Genomic DNA, 24,699 nt, shown 5'->3' with positions numbered 1-24,699 from the left:
TTAACAGATCCATAAGATATATTTTGGTTCTCCTGTGACAGGCACTGAAAATCCACAGGAAATCGTACCGCAGATTTACAAATATGATGTAGAACTAACCTAAGGCAAATATATGATGGAAGCCATGTATGTGACATGGGAGCACTTTCTATGTTGTTTGGATTCAACCACAGGGTTACAAAGTTATTTCATCTCTATGATCTTTGAGATTATCACAAAATGAAATCCTGGGTCATCTGTACACCATGTGCCCATCCAGGTTTGAGGCAATCAGAATTTCTGAATCTTTCCTCCAAGTGCTTTTAGAATGTGCCTTTGTGTACTGCCTTTGCCTGCTGTTTGGTTGAAAAGCCCTTTCCACATCCTACCCACAAATCCAATGCTCTTGGGTGGGTGATTCTACTCTAGCACACTATAGTCTTGATTGACTTAGATGCAATAGAAATTACCATTCTGGCTGAAAATGAAGGGAGTAGAGTGCTTTAAAAAAAAATGTTTGGTGAAGCTTTGGAAATTCCAAACTGATGTCTCTTCCCAGAGGTTAGAATGCCAAGTTGTTTATCAGAGTAGTAGTGACTAATGTGGATTTATGTCTAACTGGAGAATTTTTCCCATGGTATTATTTGATACTATGAAAGATCAAAGATTCTTAGCCCTGCCAAACTTTTAATCAAGTTTCTTCTCCTATGCCAATGTGTACACTTCCTTATAGAATTCATTTTTAAAAAATAACTCTGCAAAGGTAGTTTAGCACGAATTTTCCACCCTCACCATCTGACCACCTCAATATTTGATCATAATTCTTCACTGCCCCATGACTGACATCTGATCACTCTGGCCTGCCTTCAGCAGGAATCCTGCTAGGTTGGTTGGTTCCGACAGACAGAAATACTCCCAAAATTCTGTCTCCTCTCAGCAATTTTCCACCCACTGATATTCTTCTCCTTGGCTTACAAATCTCCTGGTATATATGGAATGAAGCCTTTTCTACCCCCAGGTCTCTCTTTCCCTATGGCAATAGTCTCAAATAAAATATGCCTTCACAACTTTAACTTCTAGCTCTGATTTTCTTTGACAAATCCAGCTAAGACCCAAAGTCACAAAAATAATAATAGAATTTTCTAGAACAATGTTATTTCAAGCAGATTGTAAATTGCATTGAAATGCAAATGAAAATCACCATGTGATATCACCTCACCCACCAGGATGGTTACATTTTTTTAAGAAAAGCAAAACAAGAGAGGAAGGCTGCATCCTTCCTTGCTCCATAGCTTGATCCAAGCAGCAGGAATATTGCTTCTTAGAGAGGTGGGTGAAAGAGGGATTTCACTAAAATTTACTACTGGACAGTCAGAGTATCTTACTGACTCAGAAATTTGGGTACATTGAACAAAGAAGAAAGAGTACATTGGAGCCAAGCCGGTTGTAGCAGCAATAGCAGTAGCAGCCCTGGTTCACCACAGTGAGAGGGGATAACACACCGAGAAGCACTATGGGCAGATGTGGTACAGAAAAACATGCAATCAGAAAAAAAAAAAAAAAAAAAAGGCTGAACTTAGTTGATCCGGATGTTGCCCTATGAGTTGGTGTTTAAAAACACTCTGCATTTCTCAACAGGCAGTGAAGAACTGAGGTGGGCCGTCTGTGGGAGACCACGCTGCAGCTGCAGCTGTGGGAGAGAGAAGAGAAGAGAAAACACTACCATAGAGTCCCAGCAAGTGTCTACCATGCAGCCCTGTAGAATGTGACACAGAAAAAAGGAAGGGAAATCCAAGTTGCTTTTCTTTTGAGTATGACATCTCACATGACCAGCTAAAGAGGGTCAGGAATCTGAAGAGGTAGCTGTGAATACAGTCAGGGGCTAAACCTGGGAAGGCTATGCTCATAGGCAGTGAGATGGAAGATTGGCTCTCCTGCCCCCTCCCCTGTGAGTAGAATTCTTGGAAGGCTCTCCCGACAGATATTGGCAACTGCCAGGCCCAAGGGGTGCCCTCAGGTGCACTGATCTAATTTCTCCAGAGCAGACCCCACCCAACAAAGCCCCTGAGGCCTGATTAGATCCAAGTCCCATCCACCAGCATTCTGCAGCAGACCCACCCTTGGGAGTGCATTGATCTGATGTGTGCAGACAAACTCCAACTGACAGTCCCTCCCGTTCCATCCTACCTGATACTGGTGGAAGGGAAGAGGAAAGCTATTTCAATCAGTTCAGTCTTAGGTCATTCCGACTGGCAGCTCAGTGGGCCACACAAACAGAGGAAGGGGTTAACAACTCCCAGCCCTTGCTCACTCTCTCCCCCTCTCTCTCTCCAAGTACACAGCCCAATGTTTAGTCAGCTATTTCACTGCTGTGACTAAAGGACCCAACCAGCACAATTGTATGGGGAAGAAAAGTTTATTTAAGGGCTCAAAGTTTCAGAGGTCTTAGTCCATAGAAGGTTGGCTACATTCCATGGGGCGCCAGGTGAGGCAGGATGTCATGGGATGAGAGGGGGAGAGAGAGGAGAGGGGAGGGAAGGGGGAAGAGAGGGGAGGGGAGGGGGAGAGAGAGACTCCACTTGCCAGATACAAATATATACCCCATAGCCATGCCCCCAATGAACTGCTTCCTCTAGCCGCTTCCCATCTGCCTCTAGTTACCACTCAGTTAATCCCATCAGAAATTAATCCACTGATTAGGTTAAGGCTGTGATGCCATCATTTCTCCTCCAAACCTTCTTGCATTGTCTCACACGTGAGCTTTTGGAGGACACCTCACATCCAAATTATAAGACTCAAGAAAGAATGGAAAAGATAGTTGGACATAGGCATTAAAATCCATTCTCATTTACTATTTTGACCACCTCAGTGGAGATGATTTCTTCATTTTTCACTAAGAATCTCTTCCTCCTTTTCTCCTCCTCCTGTTTGGTTGAAATGTCCTTTCCACATCCTACCCACAAATCCAATGCTCTTGGGTGGGTGATTCTACTCTAGCACTCCTCCTCCTCCTTCTTCTTGTTCCTTGCTGTGGTGATTGGTGCATGAACATATATAAATATGCATATTTTTTCCTCAATTTTAGGATTTTTAATGTAGCTATTTTTCCATCTTCTTCTTTTGACGGTTGGGATTTTGGTTTATTTCGGTTTTGTTGTTTTGTTTTACTTTGTTTCTCTTATTTCTCTTTTTGTTCTTTCTTCTCACACTAATAGCCAAATTCTCTTGTTCTCCTTCTCTCTCCCTTTACTGTTTTTCCTATTTTTTCATACAACCTTCACCTGCTACATCTCTTCTGCATTCTCTCTGTTCACTTTTTGAAATGGTAAACTCTCTTCTACCATCCTATCGTATTTTCTTTTCTCTTAATTAACTGTGTTTTTACCATCTTTTAGAACTAATTGGTTTATCTAATTCCTGTCTCCACCATTAATTCAGTTGCATTTACTACTGCTGTGGATAATATAGTTGACACCTGTTGTTTGCTTTAATGCCAGATCTAGCTTATGGTTATTGTTTTTGCTGTTGGCAATTTCTGTTTTCTATGGTAATTAACATTGTAGATCCCGTAGTACAAACCAGGTATTTATTTTAATGCTATATATTGTTTGCATCAGTTGTGGCTATTATTTATTTCCCCCATTCTGTGAGTTTTGGGACTTACTGGGACACTTCCAGTTCAGAGGGTAGAAACTCTGCTGCTGAACTAAACTTAAAGGACAGAGCACCTTGCTCCACACATAAATCAACAACACTCAATCTTCAACTGTACTTTAATACAAAGAATAAAAAGACAAAATTCCAAACTAACTACCAGGCCCTAAGCAGAAACATAGAGGGGTGAGTTCTTAGGTCCATTCATGGACATCAGCTACTATACAAAAACAGAGAGAATTAACTAAAGGCTGTGAATATCAAACCTATCAGGGGTCTCAATCTAGATCACAATAGGACATTTTGGCAAGTAAAAGTTGGGTCTAAAAAGACCCACATGTAAGAGTGGAAGAAAAATCCCTGTCAACAGATGAATGAAACACAGAAATATAAGAAAAATGAAAAAACAAGGGAACATAACACCTCCTAATGTCCATAATTCACCAGCAGTTAATGCTAAAATTATTTAAATAGATGAAATACCAATAAATAGTTCAAAAAGAATAGTTTTTAAAAATGACCAAAATAACACAGAAAAACAACTACATGAATTAAGGAAGGCAGTACAGAATGAGATGAACATACAGATACAGGAAGCATTCAGAGCCCCCAAATCGATAAATCAAAAAGAACCTCTCCATGATATAATTAAAATGCCTAACATATACAACAAGGATAGAATCTTAAAAGCGTCAAGAGAAAATAATCAGGTCACATTTCAAGGCAAATCAAACAAACTCTGTAAGGCAGGAAGACTTGGAATGATATGTTCCAACTCCTAAAGGAAAATAACTATTCACCAAGATTGTCATCTCCAGAAAAGCTATCCATCAAAATCAAAGAAAAAATAAAAACTTCCCAAATAAGCAGAAACTATGAATCCACACCTTCTAAGCCTGGCACAACAAAATTTACCTAAAGAAATACTTCACACAGAAGAAATAAAAACCAAGCCCCAGAGCTCACAAATGAGTGACTGGCTAAGCAAATGAGAAACAGGACCAAACTAAACATGATAAATAAATCAAAATGGCAGGAATTACTAAAAATTTCTCTATAATAACATTAAATGTAAATGGACTTAATTCTTCAATTAAAAGATATAGGCTAGCAGGATAGATTAAAAAACAAGACCTAACTATGTGTTGTTTGCAAGGGACACACTTTACATGCAAAGACAGGACCATGGTTTAAAAGTGAAAGGATGGAAATTGAAATACCATTTGAATGGTACATAGCTATGAGTTCCTACATAAGAAAATCAGGAAGATCCCAAATAAACAACCTAATGATGCATGTCAAATTCCTTGAAAAAGAAAAACAAAGCACTACTAAAACCAGTGGAAGGAAATAAATAAGTAAAATCAGAGTTGAAATCAATGAAATTTAGAATTTAAAAATACAAAGGATCAGTGAAACAGATAGTTGATTCTTTGAAAAGATAAATAGTATTGACAAACTCTTAGGCTGACCAGAAGAAAAAGAGAAAATCAAAATTAATAAAATTAGAAATGAAAAAGGATAAATCACTAGAGACATTACAGAAATCCAGTGGACCATTAAGGACTATTTTGAAAATTGATATTCCAATAAATTGAAAAATTTAGAAGAAATTGATACATTTGTAGACACATATAATCTGCCAAGATTGAATTAAGAGGATTTGAAAACTTAAACAGACCAGTACATTTTTAAAAATGATGGAAGCAGTAATAAAAAATCTTTCAATAAAGAAAAGCCCAGGAATAAGTGGATTCTCAGCTGAATTCTAGCAGATCTTTAATGGAGAACTAATGCCAATACACCTCAAATTATTCCATGAAATAGAAAGGGATGGAACACTTCCAAATTTGTTCTATGAAGTCAGTATCACACTTATATCAAAACTAGACAAGGGTACATCAAGGAAAGAAAATTCTAGAACAATATCCTTGATGAACCTAGGTGCAAAAATCCTCAATAAAATATTAGCAAATTATGTTCAACAACATATTAAGAAGATTGTACATCATGACCAAGGTTTTTATCCCACAGATGCAGGGATGGTTTAACATACACAAATTAGAAAAGTAATTATCACATAAATAGAATTAAGAATATAAATCATTTAGTCACCCCAATAGATGCAGAGAAGGCCTCTGACAAAATACAGCACCCATTCATAATAAAAATACTGAAGAAACTATGGATAGAAGGAACCTACCTCAACATTATAAAAGCTATATCTGAAAAATGCAAAGCCAACCTCACTGTAAATGGGAAAACACTGAAAACATTTCTTTTCAAGTCTAGAATAGGATAAGGATATCCACTCTCACCACTTCTATTTAATTATTTAATATAGTGCTAAAAATTCTAGAGCAACTAGGCAAGAAAAGTAAATAAAGAGACAAAAATGAGAAAGGAAGAAGACAAATTATCATTATCTTCAGATGATATGAGGCTATACTTAGAAGATCAGAAAAACTCCATCAAAAGCCTTGAAGAGCAAATAAATTTAACAAAGTAGCAGGTTACAAAATCAACATAACAAAAATCAATACCTTTCCTATATAACAACAACGAATCTGCTGAGAAAGAGATCAGGAAAACTATCCTATTCACAATAGCCTTAAAAAAAAACTATTAATAAATCTAACCATGGAGGTGAAAGACCTCTACCATGAAAACTATAGAGCATTGGAGAAAGAAAGACCTCAGAAGATGGCAAAACCTCCCATGTGCATAGGAAGAACTAATATTGTTAAAATGGCCTTACTACCAAAAGCAATATACAGGTCCAATGCAATCCTCCATCAAAATGTCAATAATATTCTTCATGGATTTAGTAAAAACAGTTTTATAATTCATTTGGAAGAATACAAGAAGACAATTCTCAAAATAAAAAATAAAAATGACCAACAAATATATGAAAAAACTTCAACATCATTAGCAATTAGGAAAGGGCAAATCAAAACCACACTAATATTTTACTTCATACCAGTCTAAATGACAGTCATCAAGAATGCAAACAGTGATAAATGTTGGAGATGATGTGGAGAGACTGTTAGTGGGATGGTAAATTTGTATAACCACTATGGAAATCAGCATGAAGTTTCCTCAAAAGACTAGGCATGGAACCACCATGTGGCCTAGCTACACCACTCCTCAGTATTTATCCTAAAGACTTAAAAGTCATCATACTAGGTGATGCATGCATACCCATGTTTATGGAAGCACAACTCACAATAACCAAACTATGGCACCAGCCTAAGTGTCTATCAAAGGATAAATGGATAAAGAAAATGTGGTATATATACACAATGGAGCTTTATTCAGCCATAAAGAAGAATGAAATCGTGTTATCTCAGGAAAATGGATGGAACTTGAGACTATTATGTTAAAGGAAATGAACCAAACTCAGAAGGTCAAGGGTCATATATTTTATTTCATATGTGGAATCTAGAGAGAAAAAAGAAAAAGAAAGTTGGAAGGGCAGAGATATCATGAAAATTAAATAGAGATCACTAGAAGAAAGAGACCTAGGATGGGAGAAAGGGTGGAAATAAGAAAGTGTTAGGAGTGATATTGGTCAAATGATAATGTACATTTTGTGCATGTATGAATATGTATCAACAAATTCAATCATTATGAACAACTAGAATGCACCAATATAAAAATGTGGGAATAGACAAAAAAAAATCAAAATACCAAGTGTTGGCAAGTACATAGAGAAATAAGAATCCTTTAGGTTAGGAATGTAAAGTAATGAAGCCTCTATAGAGTCTGGATGTTTTTTTAAAATATAAAATAGAATTCAAATGATACAATTATTGCACTTCTGATTATAAATCCAAAAAACTTGAAAGCAGAATCACAAAGGGATATTTACACGTCCCTGTTCACACCAACAAAAATAGAAGCAACCCAAGTATCCATTCATGGACGGATGCATGAGGAAAAAAAGTGGGATATACACAGGCAACAGAAAATTACCCAGGTATAAAAAAGGAAGAAAACTCTAATACATGCTATAATATGGATGAATTTCAAAGATATTATAGTTAGTGAAATGAGCCAGTCAGAAGAAAACAAACACTGTATGATGTCACTTATTTGAGGTGTCTAGAGTAGTTAAACTCATGGTGACGGAAAGTAGAATGGTGATTGCCAAGGAATAAAGGAAAAGGAAACTAGAGAGTTATTCCTCAATAAATAAAGTTTCAGTTTTGTAAGACAAAAAAGTTCTTCAGACTGCACTACAAGGTAAACATACTAAATTCAACGGAATTGTACATTTAGAAATAGTAAGATACTATATTAATGCTTGTGATTTTCACCACAACTGTAATTTTTAAATAAATTTAAAGTATAGAGAATTTAATCATAATTATATAAAACATATGGGTTTAAATAAAGATAAAAATATATACAGAGGTGACAAGTATAAAGTTTAGCATAATTTCACTATCATTTTTGTGCTTTTCTAAATTTTCAAAATTTTTGAAAATTAATTGATGCATTAATCTATTACTTATATACTTGTACAATGAATACAAATTTATTTATAAAATGTGTAAATTTGAAAAATAAATTCATCTATATTCTATTTACCTTGGAAACTAATGTTACTTTTAAAAATTTCTGTTTTATATTCATTTTCATTAAAATGTATGAAATATTTCGTCATTTGATTTTGACCATAACTAGAATATGCTAACCAATTTATTTTTTTAATTCCATGTATGATTCTTTCCCTAAGCCCAGACAATTAAACATGTAATATTTTAGCTACAATAATAGTTAGACACAGAAAATAGCCACAGAAAACAAACATCAAAATTGGGGGTATTCAGTCTCAAAAAGTAATAATCTTGGTTAGACATTGAAAATTTTGAGAAATGCTAGGTAAATTAACTTTTTCTCTCCATTCTTCCAATGGATATTTAAAAAAAAAACTAATGGGCTATTGGACTGTTATGGTTTAGATATGAAGTGTCCCCCAAACACTCCTGTGCTAATACAGGGTATTAGAGGCTCAATGATGGGATCATGAGAGTTGTAATCCAGCCTAGTTTAAATGGACTGATTGGGTGATTACTGTAGGCAGGTGGGACACGTTTGAAAGTCTGTCCCTGGAGGCATGTCCTGGAAAGGTTAATCTGCCCTGCAGTGCCTCCTCTCTCTGCTTTCTGATCCCACAGGAGCTGAGCCTCCACTGGGCCCTTCCCCGTAAAGAGCTGCCTCTCCTTGGGCCCAAAGCCATGAAGTCAGCCATCTATGAACTGAGACCTCTGAAACCATGAGTTCCAAATAAACTTTCCCTTCTCTGAGTTGCTCTTAGAAAAGAAGGTGTTTTTATCACAGTGATACAAAAGCTGTCTAATACATGGGCCAAGGACTATTATATAGAAAAGAGCAATGAAAAGAAAAACCTAAACTTCTCCCATCAGCCACAGAATTAGTCCCAAGGAAAGAATGATAAAATGTCAGAATAGAGGATGGATCTGAGAACAGAGGATATCTCTGCCCCTGTTTTCTGAAGGTTGCTCTGGAAGATGTCCCATGCTACAGATGGGTTCCCAATCTACCATGGGGAAATAGAGCTGCCTCTAGCTACAAGGAGCACCAAGGCAACAGTCGCCCTAATACGTCCCTAAATTCTTCAGTGTGACTGGAAAGAGACAAATGTCTTTCCAGTGCCTGGTAGTGGATGTATATGACACCAAGAGTCATGGGACCTGGAAGTGAATTGAAGTTGTAATAAAGGTATATCACAATAGAGGGTTATTTGGCACTTAGAACACTGTGGCCAGAAAGAAACTGCTCTGATCTCACAAAAGGCCAGCACCTTTACAGGAACACACTTAAGGACTATGTAGAATCGTGCTCCACCTCACAGAATGAGAAAATCCAATGTCTCCATTGCAGCAACTGAGATGTCTTGTGAAGCATCACGGAACCTGGGCGGCCATCTTAGTCAGCTCAGACTGCTGGAATAAAATATTGCAGACTGTATTATTTAAATAATAAATCTATTTTTCTCATACTTCAGAGGCTGGGAAGCCATGATCAATTCTGGCAGGGTTCAGTCTCTGTGGAGGGCTCTTTTCCTGCCTTCCGGAGGGCCACCTTTTTGCTGTGTCTTCACATGGCAGAGAGAAAGCAAGCTCTCGTGTCAGTGTTTAAGAGGGTACTACCTGCAGCATGGCACGTACCCTCATGAGCTTATGTAAATCTAATCACTTTTCAAAGAACCCATTTCTAAATACCATCACGTGGTGGGTAGAGCTTCAAAATATTAACTTGGGGATGGGGGTGAGTGGGCATGAACAATCAGTCTCTAACAGCAGCCTAGATTGAATAGAGGAAAAGAAGATTCTGTATTGACTATTCCAAATGATAAATTTACCCAAACTGGACCTGAAACCATAATTTTCTATCATCATGTGAAATGAAGTTCAAAATAGGAAATGGGTGATAAGAAAATAGAATTATATTTTACACCACTTAATATGTAAACTGACGTAGTCACACCTATCAGACATTCCATTTTATATTCTTGTGTTTACTGGGTACTCATGTTTGCATGGGAAAATATGCACAGTAAGCAGCAGAAAGTTGTACATCTTACTCAGTCTTAGATGGGGTCATGTTCACTTTAATGATATTTTAAAATGCATTGAAGAATAACTTAACTTTATACCTCAAAAGCCCATTGCAGAACAAAAAATAATAACATAATGTGAAAATGAATCATATATATTTATAGATAAAATGATAATATGTGTGAAAATGAAAAAACACAAAAGAACTTGTAAATGTGAAATATATGCTGTTGTTAATTCAGAGTAGGGAAGTCATGAAAGAATGATGTCTAAGTACATAAAAATTTTTAAAAATCTCATATCTATTCCCTAGAAGATCTTAGTTGATAACTTCCCAGTGTAATAAGAATACCCACTATTCAGATTTTATTTCAAGCTAATATTTTTCATTAAACGAAATTAAGATCTTTGAAGAAATATCTGCTTCTAAGTCCAAAGTAGAAAAAACTATTATATTGTTTGACAAAATGCACTCAAAGTCTAATGGGATCATGTCAAAAAGACAAAGCCTGAAGTGTCTTCTACTGGCTAAGTTGGGGCTACTGGGGAATCAGAATGAATGATGAGGTATCTGATTATAATGCGTAGATTTTTTCATGTTCTATGAGTCCATAGAGATAAAAGAGAAAGAGAAACATATGGCAGAGAATTTTAAAAATTCTTCTTTTCAGTAGACGGACAGCTAATAAATGTAGAAAGTGATAAAATTAGAAAAATCATAATTTTGCAACGTAATATAAAAGCAATATTTTTAATGGATGATAAAACCATTGGTGAAAATTCTGTACATATGGAAGCAATTAACATTAGTGTATTTTTAATATATACTAATATACAATGTATACTAATACACAATTAGCTTTAGTGTATTAACCTAGGATCTTGGCAGATCTTGCTGTAATTACTTATTTTAATTTGTTCTAATTAGTTATACATGACAGTAGAATGCATTTTGACAGACTGTACAGAAATGGAGCACAACTTCTCGTTCCTCTGGCTGAACATGGTGCAGAGTAACACCAGTAGTGTAATCATACATGTACACACGGTAATAATGTCCATCTCATTCCACTATCCTTCCCATCCCACACCCCATCCCCTCCCCTCATTCCCATCTGCACGATCCAAAATTCCATCATTCTTCCCTACTCCCCACCCACATTATGGATTAGCATCTGCTTATCAGAGAAAACATTCAACTTGGTTTTGGGGTTTGGCTTATTTCACTTAGCATGATATTCTCCAACTCCATCCATTTACCAGCAAATGCCATAATTTCATTCTTCTTTAAGTCTGAGCAAAATTCCATTGTGTATCTGTACCACATTTTCTTTAACCATTCATCTGTTGAGGGGCACCTAGGTTGGTTCCATAGTTTAGCTATTATGAATTGAGCTGCTATAAACATTGAGGTGGCTGTGTCCCTGTAGTATGCTAATTTTAGGTCTTTGGGTATAAACCTAGGAGAGGGATGACTGGGTCAAATGTTGGTTCCATCCAAGTTTTCTGAGGAATCTCCAGACTTCTTTCCTTGGTAGTTGCACCAATTTTGAGTCCCACCAGTAATGTATGAGTGTATCTTTCCCCCCACATCCTGGCCAACACTTTTGTTACTTGTATTCTTGACAATTGTCATTCTGATTGTAGTGAGATGAAATCTTAGAGTAGTTTTGATTTGCATTTCTCTAATCACTAGAGATGATGAGCATTTTTTCATATGTTTATTGAATGATTATATTTCTTCTTTAGTGAAGTATCTGGTCATTTCCTTAGTCCATTTATTGATTAGATTATTTGGTTTTTTAGTCTTAAGTTTTTTGAGTTCTTTATATGTCCTGGAGATTAGTGCTCTATATGAGGTACATGTGGTAAAGATTTTCTCCCGTTTTGTAGACTTTCTGTTCACATTATTATTTCCTTCACTGAGAAGAAGCTTTTTAATTTGATTCCATCCACTTATTGATTCTTAATTTTACTTATTGTGCTTTAGGAGTCTAGTTACGGAAGTCAGTCCCTATGCCAACGTGGTGGAGATTTGATCCTACTTTTTCTTCTATTAGGCAGAGGGTCTCTGTTTTAATGCCCAAGTCTCTACTCCACATTGAGTTGTGGTTTTTGTGTGTGTGTGTGTGCAGAATGAGAGATAGAGGTTTAATTTCATTTTGCTACATATGATTTACAGTTTTCTCACCACCATTTGTTGAAAAGGCTATCTTTCTCCAATGTATGTCTGTGGTGCCTTTGTCAAGTATAGGTTAACTATGTTTATGTGAGTTTGTTTCTGTTCTGTACCATTAGTCTACATGTCTATTTTGGTGCCAATATCAACCTATTTGTAATTACTTATTAGTTCTAGCAGGTTGGTTTTTTTTTTTTTTTTTGGACCATTTTCTGGTCTTCTCTGTATAACTGACCACATCATCTGCAAAGACAGCTTCATTTCATCTATTGTCCCCTTATTTGATTAGCTAGGGCCTCTGGTATGATAGTGAATGTTGATGGAGAAAGAGGGCTTTCTTTCCTTATTCTTCACCCTAGTGGAAAAGAAACTAATTTACCACCATTAAATATAATGTCGATCTTAGAGGTTTGTTGATAGATGTTTTTTATGTAATTAAGAATGTTCTCTCTCTTCCTAGTTTGCTCAGAGTTTTCTGTCATAAACAGATGTTAGTTTTTGTCAAGTCCTTTATATGCACCTCCTGATATAATCTTAAGACGTTTCTACTCTTGGGTGTTGATGTTATGGGTTACATTGATACCTTTTTTTGTTTGTTTGATTGGTTGGTTGACTCGTTGGGGTTTTTATTTTGCAGTAATGAAGGTTGAAGCCAATGGCATTCTATCACTGAGGCATATCGCCAACCCTTTATATTTTGTATTTTGAGACAGAGTCTTGCTAAATTTCCCAGATTGACCTTGAACTTGCAGTATTCCTGCCTCAGACTCCCGAGTAGCTGGGATTACAGGTGGATATCACTATGCCTGGCTATGTTGATTTTCAAATGCTGAACTACCCTGACATACCTGGTGAAAAAAATTACTTGGTTGGAGTTTATAATTCTTTTTGTATGTTGTTGGGTTGGATTAGCGAATATTTTATTGAGGATTCTTGTACTCATGTTCATAAGAAATATTGTTCTCTGTTATTGTTTCTTGCAATATCTTTGGTCTTGGTATTAGGATGATGCTGACCTCAGAGAATTAGTTGGAAAGTATTTTCCTTCTTCTATTTTTCTGAAAGAAATTGTAGAGAATTGGTAACACTTTTTTTTTTTAACTATCCAGTGCAGTTTAACAGTGGAATCATCTGGGTCTGCTTTAGGAAGGTTATTATTTATTGATTCAATTTGTTTAATAGACATGGTCCTAATCAGACTGTCACTTCTTGTGCAACTTCATAGATTATGCCTTTTAAGAAATCAGTCCATTTTGTCTAGATGATCAAATTTATGGACATAGCTGTTAATAATATTATTTTATTATCTTTTTAATGACTGCAGTTGAGTAGAGATGACCCCATTTCATTTGTGATATTAGTAATTTGTATGTTCTCTCTCTTTTTCTTCATTAGCCTGGATGGAATTTTATCATCTTTATTCATCTTTTCTAAGAATCAGTTTTTGGTTTTGTAAAACTCCCTATTTTCTGTTCTCACTTCATTGAATTTGCTGGGTTTTTTTTTTTAGTTATTTACTTTTTTCTTATTACACATATACAGCACAATTTTTCATATCTGTGTTTGTATGTAAAGTATGTTGACACCAATTCGTGTCTTCATACATGTACTTTGGATAATGATGTCCATCCCATTCCACCTTCTGCTTGCCTTAGTTATGTTCTTCCTGCTCTTACCTTCCTAGGTGAAAGCCTAGATCATTGATTTTATACCCTCTTCCTTTGTGATATATGTCATTCAACACTGGAAACGTATTTCTAAATGATGCTTTCACTGAATCCTGAAATTTTTGACAAGTTTTGTTTTTACTTTCACTCAGTTCAAAATATTTTTTCTAATTTCTCCTGAGGCTGCTTCTCTGATCTGTGTGTTACTTATAAATATGTTGCTTAATCTACAAATATTATAGGATCTTCCATCTATCTTTCCATTATTATGTCTGTTTTAATTCCACTATGGTTTAAGAACCTGCTCCGTGTGCCTTTGATTCTTTCACACTTGTTGAGGAAGGGGGTTTATCAGGTCTGTCTTTCAAGAGTTTGACTTTGTTTTTGGCTTTCTGCAATTTGAAATATGATATGCCTGGATGTAATTTTTTGCAATATATGTGGGTTGGTGCTCTCTGAGCTTTTTGGCTCTCTATTTTCTGTTTATATTATTTTTGAAAAAATTTAGCTACTATAACTTCAAATGTTTATTCTGTTCCTTTCTCATTTTCTTTTCCTTTTAGTGTTTACATTGCCTGTACATTACACCATTTGTTATTATCCTGGATTTCTTGAATTTTCTCTTTCCACTTTTTCTAAAACATTTTTTCTCTTTGCATTTCAGTTCAGGAGGTTTCCATTGTCATATCATCAAGATCATGCATTCTTTCTTTGGCCTTTCTAGTTAGTGGTAAGCCCATCAAAGACATTCTTCATTTCTGTTACAGTGGTTTTTCTTTTTGTGTTTGTTTGTTTTATATCTAGCATTTGCTTTTTTTTTTCTTTTTCAATACTGGTGATCAAAACTAGTGTCTCACATACTAAGCAAGTGCTTTGCTCCCAGACTCCAGTATTTACTTTTGGTTCTTTTTTACAATTCCAATTTCTCTGCTTACATTATTCACCTGTTTTTGCATATTGTCCACTTTTTTCATTGAATCTCTTTTCATTAATCCCTTCATTAATCATAGTTATGTTAAATATCTGGGCCCTAATTGCAAACTCTCTGCCAAATCTGGGTCAGGTTATGATGCCAGCCTTATATTGCTGAACTGGTTTTTGTTTTGTTTTGCTTTGCTTGCTTCTTCACTGTATTACAATTTTTCAATGAAAAGTAGACATAACATGTCATATAACAGAAATGGAGGTAAATATTTTTTTCACTATTGATGGATCACTTGTCTTTCAGTCATCTGCAACTTATTTCACATGCCTCAGTAAAAATGTGTCATGCATAAAATATACAAAGCAAATATAGACATTTCCAATTAATATGATTCTTAGAGTTTCACTTTAGATGATTGTTATGCAGATGTTTACTTTTTTCTGTGTGCTTAAAATTTTTTTCAAATTAAAATTTGTGGAAAAAATAAAACAGATTAGAATTATAATAACTAAAATAATATATATTTTTTCTTCTTTCAAAGATTTTATGTTGCATTACAGGGATATATACAAACATGCTTTTCAGCAAATATGACAATTATATGTGTCTTTATAAAGACAATCTATGAAAACAAACTTTTTCTTTACTTAAAAGCAATATAATTTAATATTGATTTTTATTATCCTTTCAGAAAGGATTAGAGATTTCTTCCAAGATGTGAAAATATTATCTAAAGCTAACATTTACTCTAAGCATTTGGGACTACTGAATTATATTATGAGATTGATTTTATTATTATATTTATTAACCACAATCTTTTCAAGCCATTAAATATTTTAAACGTGTTAAACAGAAGATGATCTTATTTATTTATTATTTTGCATTTCATTAGTTATTTAGATGTTTAAGCACTCACATTACATTTTCACAAACTGCTAAACACTCACAAATTATTTCCCCCACAGGACTGTAACAACAGATTCCCAAGAAGTATAAATATATGGTTGAACTGACATTAATACACATCACCAATTATCAATTACATAACAAAAAAACAAAATTGTCAAGTATCCCAATAACAAGGCACATAAAATATTTGATGTCTGCTCAATTCATTAGTAGAAAAAATTTTTTTTGCAAGAAATTGGCAAGAGAAGGGAAAAAAATCACACTTCAAACAAAAAATGAGTTGATAAAAAAAAACTTCTGATAATTATGGGTAAAAAAAATTACAAGAATTTGAGACATTTTATGATTAAGAATTTTTTTTAGTTACAATAACAAAAAGCATCTCCACCTTTTAAAAAATAGTTGCTAGACTAAAAGTCCCATTCGACATGTTCAGCACGAGACAAAGGCAATATTTTACTAAAAGTGTTTAAAGCCCCCTCTGATTCTTTTTTAGGCCCTCCCTATTAAGTGGCACCTCAAAGTACAAACAGTAAAGACATATGCTTCTGTGGCAACTTAAATTTTCAAATAGATTTCCCATATTGGCATAAAATAAGATTTACAGAAAGACACTGGAATCACCCTAAGACTTCACAAATTTTTTTAAGTGTTTAAAAAAAAAACTTAATGCATATTAGTATGAAAGTGGTAAATGTAAACATAGAGTGAGCAGGCAAGTAACTACTATACTGGCCCTACAGTGTTTGGAATGAATGAAGGAGTAAAGGTCTAGAGTATTCTTAGTTCTTAGAATTTTGGGTTCTTTTATGATACTAAATATATACAAGTTTTGTGATGGGTATTTTGGCACCTTATTTCTCAATTTTTTATATGTTAATAAGATTCTGGTATGGAAATAGATTTAAATACATTAACTCAACATCACATTATTTCAGGAAAGGTCAATTGGTACAAATGAGAAGCACATTTTAAATGCAGACATCAATAATATTTTGCTAAGGGACCGAACATGTTGATCATAACCCAAACACAGAGGTTGAAATTCTGTCAAGCTTGTGACCTGGTAAAACTGCTTTCCAGGACTCCTGGGGGAGCTTCATCAACTTATTCACCACACCACAGACATGTTGGCTAATAATGCATGACAAATTAGGTCCTGCCTCAAGTTTCAAATTTCAAGGCAATAACATCAGGTGCCTTAGTTTTATTGAATGCAGCAGTTCTTTCTAGGATGATTAGAGTCTTTGAAGCACAGCCACATTTTTAGGCCACGACATCTCCAAATCTGATTGGACAGTGGTGTACCATCATCAAGAGGCCAATGGAGAACATGGATGCCTTCTTTCTCCACCACATTAGCATCATAAATTCTACACTTGATCTTAGCCAAAAGGCCGAGAAGCGATAGCATCATAAATTCTGTCACATACTTTCTTGTGGTAATGCCATACTTCTTTTTTTTCCCCATACTTCAGTTCCTCTATGAATGTGTTTAAGATTACAATGGTGGGCACTATGGAAAACAGTCTGGAGATTCCTCAGAAAACTTAGAATGGAACCACCATTTGACCCAGTCATTCCACTCCTAGGTTTATATGGAACCAACCTAGGTGCTCTTCAACAGATGAATGGATCAAGAAACTGTGGTATATATACACAATGGAATATTATTCAGCATCAAAGAAAAATGAAACTATGGCATTTGCAGGTAAATGGATAGAACTGGAGAATATTATGCCAAGCAAAATGAGCCGGTCCCGAAGAACCAAAGGTCAAATGTTTTCTCTGATATCTGGATACTAATTCACAATAAGCAGGGAGGAAAGAATAGAGGTATTTTGGACTAGACAGAGGGGAGTTAAGGGAGGGGAGGGGGCATTAGGGTAAAAATTATAGTAGGATGAACTGGACACTATTACCCTATGTGCATAAATGATTATATGGCCTGTGTAATTCTATATCATGTACAATGAGAAATGAGAAGTTATACTCCATTTACGTATGATGTGTCAAAATGCATTCTACTGTTCTGTACAACTAGTAGAAAAAATTTAAAAATGTGTTTTTTAAAAGATTACCTTGGTTGGATTGTGTATAATAAGTCATTTCACTTTCTTGTATGTGGCTTCCACAGGAGCAGGGCAGTTCATTCAAGCCATGCTAATTTAGTTTAAAAAACACTCAATGGGGTTATGAGAGAATTTAAAAAATTAACACAGAAATGATACAAAGTACATGAAGTCTATTTCAGTATATTCCACTTGATATTCTCAGTGCTTTGAGTATGAAGTGAGGAGTAAAAGGAAATAAAATGAACCTCCTAATAAGAAGCAGCAGTTCTTCAATCCAGTAATACTGAAAAAAACAGAGAAGTGCACTGAAGTTTACCCCATCCAGAGGAGAGAGTTTGTGGAATGCTCTGTGGGTTTCAATCCAGCCTCAGGGTCCAGATTAGTCCTTCCTGTGGGAACTTCTTGGTGGAGCAGTAATGGCTTGTCCTCACAGAGGTCATGCTGTGCCTGACAGTAGACTCCACTGCCCTTCAGAATCTCCATAAATGTGTGGCCATGAACACCACAGATCTGAGGAATATGTCTGCTCATTCGAAGACTGTGACCTAATCATACAGCGGGTCCCAAGGGAGCAGGCAGCAGCCAGGCAGGCCCAGTGGGAACACCAGATCACATGCAGTGAGAGGCCCAGAGTGCATTGCTGAGCCAGCCAGCAGCCACACGTGCCAAGGTCAAAGATGACCTTATTCAGTGAAAAAGTATTAGTCTAAGATCTAATTAGTATTCCAGAAAAGCTCACGGCTAATTAAATTCTGTAAAGCCATGTTTCTTTTCAATAAAACGTCATGTGGCCACAAAATCCCTCCAAAGTGCCTGACTTGAGAAAATTTCACACAAAGAAAAAAAAGGAGTTACCATGTTTGTCCAGAAAGTCATCCATTCAACTGTTCTACAGAAAAGCAGCATGGTTTTGTTTGTTTGTCTTTGCATTTTCTTTTACTGCCCAGCATCAGCTACCTCCTTCAATCAGCAGCCCTGCAAAAGCCTCAGGGCACCTTTGGTGGCATGACCTCCTGTTTCTTAATGACTTGTTTACAGCCATCCTGCAGGTAGCCTGGAGGTTTCAGTCTTCTTCTCACAGGGATTGGCTCTGGGAAGGATATGAGCCCGTGAAACATAGGGGACATTTGCTTGATTTCTCATATATTAAAAATGTTTCATTTGTCTGCTTCATGAGCTCTCAGAAGAAACCCATCCTCTTCCACAGATGGGCAGTGTGAACAATCTGGCAAAAAAAGTTTTTCTAACTTGAGGAAGAGACATGAAACTGCCAGAGTCCACCAGGTAGATGAAGGGAACCTGCCGGAAGGCCAGAATGAGGGATGCGGATGAACTGGGCTCTTACTGAAATTTATTGAGCCATTGGGTCGATCTTGCTCATAGACCAGCATTCTGTGATATTGATGCCGACCCCAGTACTTTGTGTGTTTTGATTGGTTATAACAATGAGAACCTAAAATGACATTGTATTTTGTAAAATGAAAAGGAAAAAAATCTCCAATTTTTCTTCAGTTGTTGCCTCTCCATCCTCCTCATCTCTGAATTCTTCCCAATAAAGATTTCAGCAACCTAAAAACTCACCAAATCTGAACCATTTTTATGTTTAAAAGTTGCCACCTGAAGAAATTATCTCCCATTCCTTTCCCTACCATTAATAAATATTTATACAAAAAATAACATTATATTTTACTTATTGGGTAATTCTAATAATCAAGCTAGAATTCATGAGGCTTAGAGAAGTAGATATAAAATTCAAAACAACTGCAAATGAGCAACATGAAATTTTTACTCAAAATCCAATAAATTGGAAATCATTATGCCAATTATAACTAAAACAAATTATACAAAAGCAATACTTCTTAAATGGGAAAATTTATACTCATGTCACTTCTATTTTCATATTTTGAGGGAAAACTAAAGTTTCTCTTATGGCCTAAACCTATGTCCTACATTATTTCAAGAAATAATAATTCAATACTTTTCAAAGGTCCAAACGATAATAAAGAATGATTAAAAATTACATCATCCCAGGACCGCCCCCGCCAACCCACAGAGAAATGCAAATCAACACTACTCTAAATTTCATCTCACATCAGTCAGAATGGCAGTTATCAAGAATACAGACAACAATAAATGTTGGCGATGATGTGGAGGAAAAGGCACACTCACACACTGCTGGTAGGACTGCAAATTGTTGCAACCAATCTGGAAAGCAGTATGGAGATTCCTCAAAAAACTAGGACAGGAAGCACCATTTGATCCAGTTATCCCACTCCTAAGTCTATACCCAAAGGACTTAAAATCAGCATACTATAGTAATGCAGCCACATCAATGTTCATAGCAGCTCAATTCACGATAGCTAAACTATGGAAGCAACCTACATGCCCTTCAATAGATGAATGGATAAAGAAACTGTGGTATATGTACACAATAGAATATTACTCAGCATTAAAAGAGAATAAAATTATGGCATTTGCAGGTAAATGGATGGAGTTAGAGAAGATCATGCTAAGTGAAGTAAAGCCAATCCCCAAAAATCAAAGGCCGAATGTTCTTTCTGATAAGTGGATGCTGATCCATAACAGAGAGGGGGAAGGAATGGGAAAAATGAAGAAATTTTTGGCAAAGGGGAGGGAGGGGAGGGAGGGCTCATGGGGGCAGGAAAGATGGTGGAATGAGATTGGCATCATTACCCTAGGTACATGTATGACTGCACAAATGGTGTGACACTACATTATGTACAACCATAGAAATGTAAAGTTGTGCTGCAATTGTGTACAATAAATCAAAATGCATTCTGCTGTCAGATATACCTAATTAAAATAAATTAATTAATGAAAAAATCAAATCGTCCTTTATCTCACTCCTTTTTTTTCCTGAAAAAATTAAAACCCAGATAACTTAATTCAATTAAAGTAAAATTCTATTTATTAAAATGTATTAAATAGTCTAGAAATATTTTCACTTGAGATTAGAATGTGGTCTCCCAATTATAAATTTATTTTTGTTCTATAACAATCAGTGCCAAAAACTTAAAAATAATCATTTTTGATTTAACATTTATTCATTTTGGTTCTGAGGTTTTAGATTACTGCCAGAAAGAAGTTCCAAGAAGATAGTCATTCATCTAAAAAATAAACTCACAGAATCCAAAAATTGTTTTTAGTTAATAGGTATGTATGGAAAATCAACAAATTGATAAAATTTATGTCAGTATGTTTCACTAAATTTTATACGTTAAACCATGTGCATCTCTGACAATGTCATTTCCAGAGGAATTGTTTCCAACTGTAAAAATTCAGATTTAAATTAATACCATAGATGATGGTTTATACATAATCTGCAAGATTTTTTTCTTATAAAAAAGATTCTGGAGTTATAAGAATATATTTTTAGAACATCTTTTCACATGATAATTTAAACTTTAAATATTTCTAGGTTGTCACTGAAAGAGCATTGGTCTCAAAATTGTACGATGGAAGTGTGAATCTGGGCTTAGTTATGGAACCCAGAAAATTAAGCTTATAAAAACACATCTCTTTATTTGTGTAATTGGGGTATTAATACATCAAATCATAGGAATGATTATGAAAAATCCATGAGACACCTGTAGAAATGTTTCATAAAACACTATGCAAATAAGTAAGATACAGAACATTAATACCAATGCAATGTTTGGCAAATAAATGATTACCAAGTAATGTTTTAAATAAGTGAATGAGTGAATAAATTAACTAATCAATGAATCAATGATAGCATAACAATGAATTTTGCAATTTTATTTCTATTGTATGCCTAAAAGAATTGAAAACAGGGACTCAGATACTTGCAAACCCATATTCACAATAGCATTTTCATAATAGCCTAATGGTGGAGAGAAATACAAGTGTCCACACATGGATAAATGATTAAGCAAGCTGTGGTGTATCAATACAATAGAATTTTATTCAGCTTTGTAAAGGAATAAAATTGTTACATACTACAACATTGATGAGCCTTAAGGACATTATGTGAATTGAAATAAGCCAGATAAATGGTAAATTATTCCAGTTATTAACATACCTAGAATTGGCAAATTCATGAAGACAGAAAGTAGAGCAGAAGTTACCAGAGTCAGGAGAATGGGAAATGTGGAGGTATTATTTAAAGGGTACAGTTTCTGTTTGGGATGATGAAAAAGTTCTGGAAATGGATATTGGTGACCATTACTTTATTTTATAAATGCACTAAATGGCACTGAATAATCCATTTAACAAACGTTAAAATGGCACATATTATGTTACATATAATTTGCCACTTTAAAAAAAATTTCATCACACACTAGAGTTGTGATTATTAGTTATTTCTTCTTGTCAGGAAGTACATGAGAAAGACATTCAATTTTTTTAATACCTTTCTTTTATTTTTTTCATTTTTGTGGTGCTGAGCATGGAACCCAGTGCCTCACATGTACTAGGTGAGTGCTCTACCACTGAGCCACAACCCAAGACATTCGAAATTTAAAAACTTTTTGTTTCATCAGGAATAACAGAGGTAGAAGGAGTTACACCTTTTTCCAGTATTTATAGAAAAAAATAATGAATCCAGAATTCTATATAAGTAAGCTAAAATATTATTCTGAAATGACAGGTTGATCAGGATATTCTCAAAAGAATGAAAATTAGGAGAATTATCAACTTTAGAGCTATATTAAAGAAAGTTTTCTTTTTTTATTTATTTTTCTTTTTTTATTGGTTGTTCAAAACATTACAAAGCTCTTGACATATCATATTTCATACATAGGCTTCAAGTGAGTTATGAACTCCCATTTTTACCCCAAACACAGATTGCAGAATCATATCAGTTACACATCCACATTTTTACATAATGCCATACTAGTAACTGTTGTATTCTGCTACCTTTCCTATCCTCTACTATCCCCCCTCCCCTCCCCTCCCATCTTCTCTCTCTACCCCATCTACTGTAATTCATTTCTCTCCTTGTTTATTTTCCCATTCCCCTCACAACCTCTTATATGTAGTTTTGTATAACAATGAGGGTCTCCCTCCATTTCCATGCAATTCCCCTTTTTTCTCCCTTTCCCTCCCCCTTCATGTCTCTGTTTAATGTTAATCTTTTCTTCCTACTCTTCCCCCCCTGTTCTATTCTTAGTTGCTCTCATTATATCAAAGAAGACATTTGGTATTTGTTTTTTAGGGATTGGCTAGCTTCACTAAGCATAATCTGCTCTAGTGTCATCCATTTCCCTGCGAATTCCATGATTTTGTCATTTTTAGTGCTGCGTAATACTCCATGGTGTATAGATGCCACATTTTTTAATCCATTCATCCATTGAAGGGCATCTGGGTTGGTTCCACAGACTTGTTATTGTGAATTGTGCTGCTATGAACATTGATGTGGCAGTATCCCTGTAGTACGCTCTTTTAAGGTCGTCAGGGAATAGTCCGAGAAGGGCAATAGCTGGGTCAAATGGTGGTTCCATTCCCAGCTTTCCCAGGAATCTCCATACTGCTTTCCAAAGTGGCTGAACCAATTTACAGTCCCACCAGCAATGTACAAGAGTACCGTTTTCACACTGCTACATCGATGTTCATAGCAGCACAATTCACGATAGCAAGATTGTGGAACCAACCTAGATGCCCTTCAATAGATGAATGGATAAAAAAATGTGGCATTTATACACAATGGAGTATTACTCTGCATTAAGAAACGACAAGATCATAGAATTCGGAGGGAAATGGATGGCATTAGAGCAGATTATGCTAAGTGAAGCTAGCCAATCCTTAAAAAACAAATGCCAAATGACTTCTTTGATATAAGGGAAGTAACTAAGGACAGAGTAGGGACGAAGAACAGGAGAAGAAGATCAACATTAATAGAGATGAGAGGGGGGAGGGAAAGGGAGAGAGAAGGGAAATTGCATGGAAAGGGATGGTGATCCTCAGGGTTATACAAAATTACATACAAGAGGAAGTGAGGGGTAAGGAAAGAATAATACAAGTGGAAGAAGTGTTTTACAATAAAGGGGGTTGAGAGAGAAGAGGGGAGGGGAGGGGAGGGGGGATAGTAGAGAATAGGATAGAGAGCAGAATTCATCAGACACTAGAATGGCAATATGTAAATCAATGGAAATGTAATTGATGTAACTGATGTGATTCAGCAATCTGTATACGGGGTAAAAATGGGAGTTCATAACCCTTTTGAATCAAACTGTGAAATATATCAAAATAGATGTAATGTTTTGAACTACCAACAATAAAAAAATAAATTTAAAAAAAAAACAGGTATGCACAGAAAAAAAAAAAAGAGTACCCTTTTCCCCACAACCTCTCCAGCATTTGTTGTTGTTTGACTTCATAATGGCTGCCAATCTTACTGGAGTGAGATGGTATCTTAGGGTGGTTTTGATTTGCATTTCTCTGACTGCTAGAGATAGTGAGCATTTTTTCATGTATTTATTGATTGATTGTATGTCCTCCTCTGAGAAGTGTCTGTTTAGGTCCTTGGCCCATTTGTTGATTGGGTTATTTGTTATCTTGTTGTCTAATTTTTTGAATTCTTTCTATACTCTGGATATTAGGGCTCTATCTGAAGTGTGAGGAGTAAAAATTTGTTCCCATGATGTAGGCTCCCTATTTACCTCTCTTATTGTTTCTCTTGCTGTGAAAAAAACTTTTTAGTTTAAGTAAGTCCCATTTGTTGATTCTTGTTATTAACTCTTAC

The 24,699-nt window shown here is 35.4% G+C and overlaps 1 protein-coding gene across 1 annotated transcript in view; it reads right to left on the bottom strand.

Moving 5' to 3' along the window:
• The window catches only part of Pxdnl (peroxidasin like), a 454,066-nt gene that overhangs the window by 209,229 nt on the left and 220,138 nt on the right, over positions 1–24,699 (bottom strand). The window lies entirely within an intron of this gene.

Source organism: Urocitellus parryii, chromosome 7 (genome assembly GCF_045843805.1).
Source record: "Urocitellus parryii isolate mUroPar1 chromosome 7, mUroPar1.hap1, whole genome shotgun sequence".
In the NCBI taxonomy this organism is placed as follows: Eukaryota; Metazoa; Chordata; class Mammalia; order Rodentia; family Sciuridae; genus Urocitellus; species Urocitellus parryii.
This window is presented reverse-complemented; position numbering and strand designations above follow the sequence as displayed.